The sequence below is a fragment of the Palaemon carinicauda genome, chromosome 27, assembly GCF_036898095.1.
Source record: "Palaemon carinicauda isolate YSFRI2023 chromosome 27, ASM3689809v2, whole genome shotgun sequence".
NCBI classification, from domain to species: Eukaryota; Metazoa; Arthropoda; class Malacostraca; order Decapoda; family Palaemonidae; genus Palaemon; species Palaemon carinicauda.
Genome location: NC_090751.1, coordinates 60,365,484 through 60,368,632, shown reverse-complemented (window position 1 = coordinate 60,368,632; position 3,149 = coordinate 60,365,484).

Genomic DNA, 3,149 nt, shown 5'->3' with positions numbered 1-3,149 from the left:
CCACCCGTTTCTCCATCCCGACGAAGAAAAGGAAGGAGATAGCGGGCTCTGTCAAGAGACTCCTAGATTCCGAAAGGATATCAAGACGCGAACAGGAGAGGTACTAGGCTCTCTCCAGTTTGCTTCAGTGACAGACCCAGTGCTAAGAGCACAGCTAAAGGATGCAACTGGAGTTTGGAGAAGGTATGCATCAAACGCGCGAAGAGACCTGAGAAGACCAGTGCCGCCTCGGCTACGTACTCTTCTCAGACCTTGGTCCCAGGCCAGACATCTAAAGAAGTCGGTTCTTCTTCAGCACCTCCCCCGTCGATGACGATTCACTCAGACGCCTCAAAGGAGGGATGGGGAGGTCACTCTCATCGGAAAAAAGTCCAAGGGACTTGGTCCAAGCTATTCAGGACCTTTCATATAAACTTTCTAGAAGCTATGGCAGTGCTCCTTACCTTAAAGAAAGTCTCCCGCGTCACTCGATCCACATAAGATTGGTGATGGACAGCGAGGTGGTTGTGAGATGCTTGAATCGACAAGGGTCGAGGTCACCACCTCTCAACCAAGTGATGTTAGCCATTTTCCGATTGGCGGAAAAGAAGAAGTGGTACCTGTCGGCAGTTCACCTTCAAGGAGTCCGCAATGTGACAGCGGACGCTCTATCCAGGTTCACACCGATAGAGTCGGAATGGTCCTTAGACACAGGATCATTCTCCTTCATTCTGAATCAAGTCCCAGAACTGCAAATAGACCTCTTTGCGACGAAAGACAACAAGAAGTTGCCCCTGTACGTGTCCCCGTACGAGGACCCCTTAGCGGAAGCAGTGGACGCAATGTCCCTCGACTGGAACAGATGGTCCAGGATTTATCTGTTCCCTCCTCACAACCTTCTGTTGAGGGTCCTCAACAAACTGAGATCCTTCAAGGGGGTAGCGGCAATAGTGGCCCACAAGTGGCCGAACAGTATGTGGTTCCCCTTAGCGTTGGAACTACAGATGATGTTCGTGCCGCTACCACATCCAGTTCTGACCCAGCGAGTCCAGAAGTCGACTGTCTGCGCTTCATTACAGAAAACCCGGACCCTGCAGCTCATGATTTTCTCGCCCTTGCGGTGAGAAAGCGTTTCGGGATTTCGAAAGCCAGCATAGACTTCCTAGAGGAATATAAGTGCAAATCTACTAGAAGGCAATATGAGTCATCTTGGAGAAAAATGGGTGGCCTTTGTAAAGGCAAAGAATCCGCAGGAGATCTCAACAGACTTCTGCTTATCTTTCTTCATCCACCTCCATGGCCAAGGGTAGGCAGCTAACACGATTTCAGTGTGTAAATCTGCTTTGATGAGACCCATTTTATTTGCCTTCCAGATCGACCTAGGTAACGAGATCTTTGATAAAGTTCCGAAAGCCTGCGCTAGGCTCAGACCTTCAGCACCTCCAAAGCCCATCTCATGGTCTTTAGACAAGTTCTTCATTTCGCCTCCCTGTTGAGCAATGAAGAATGTGCGTTAAAGGATTTGACGCAAAAAGTTATTTTCCTATTTGCACTCGCGTCCGGGGCCAGGGTTAGTGAGATCGTAGCCCTCTCGAGAGAGGCAGGTCGTGTTCAGTTCCTGGATGGGGGGGATCTGAACCTGTTTCCGGATCCTACGTTTCTCGCCAAGAATGAGTTACCCACCAACAGGTGGGGTCCCTGGAGAATCTGCCCTCTGAAAGAAGATGCATCTCTATGTCCAGTAGAATGCCTAAAGGTCTATCTTCGTAGAACTTCAGACTTCAAGGGTGGTCAACTATTCAGGGGAGAAACATCAGGCTCAAATTTATCTCTGAATCAACTCAGAGCAAAAATCACATATTTTATTCGCAGAGCGGATCCTGACAGTACACCCGCAGGTCACGATACAAGGAAAGTTGCCTCATCCCTAAATTTCTTTAATTGTATGGATTTTGAACATCTCCGTTCATACACGGGCTGGAAGTCTTCCAGGGTGTTCTTTCGCCACTATGCGAAGCAAGTAGAGGAACTTAAGAGATCTGTGGTAGCAGTGGGTCGTGTAGTTAACCCTACTGTTTAACTCTGCGAGGAACAGTGGTCTTAATTGGGACGATTAAGTCCAGGGTGAGTGGGTAGGTACATACTGTACTACAAACTAAATGAGGGCACCAAGTGCCCATATAGACTGTTCCTTCTTTCAAAGGTGAACCTAGCATAAGTTCAGACATGTGTGCCGAGCGTTTCTAACGCTAATGTGATTGATTTGTAATACAGACTTTTATGACTTGATACCTCGGTATCTTATTAAAGTGGTGTTTAATGGTTTTTCTTTCAGATAAACAAGTTCTGTTTACTATCATACTTATGCTTAAAGTTTTGGGTTATCCTCTTTATATATATATATATATATATATATATATATATATATATATATATATATATATATATATATATATATATATATATATATATATTATATATATTTGTTGTTAACCTGTCTGTTTATTATCTGTCAATAAACTTGTTCTTGAGAACCTTGCGTCTCTTTCACCTGTCAATTTATTGGTATAATTGAGCATTTTAATTCTATGTATCTTATCTGGGATAATTCTGATAGAATTGTTCTGTTATGCAAGCTATGTTGCATTGGTTTATGTAGTCTCCTAATGGGAGGACTCCGTCCCATAAAGGGACGAGGGCGGTTTTATTAGTTTCTTCCTATGCGATATAAACCTTTGTCCAATACAAGTATTGTGCGGATTACTGGTCAATATATATTGACGCAGTGGTTCTATACAAACTATGCTTTACTTAATATAGGGCGAGACCACTATATTAGCTTGCCTGGTATTCATACATAGATATATTTACTCTTCGAGACTTTCCAGAGTCTAGTAGGACTCTTCCCTGTAGGGGGCAGGAAGCTCTAACATAGTTTATAGTTAGTTGAAAAGATGTATAACGGTAACATCTTAGGTCTCTAGGTCTAGTCGACCGGGAAAAAATTACTTCCGGGGAGTACGGCACGTTCTGAGAATCCACAGATACAGTAATGCTCTGGTACACTTCCATCAGGACGACATGGCTTGAGCCCAAAAAAAACGGATTTTGAGCAAAGCGAAAAATCTATTTTTGGGTGAGATAGCCATGTCGTCCTGATGGACCCGCCC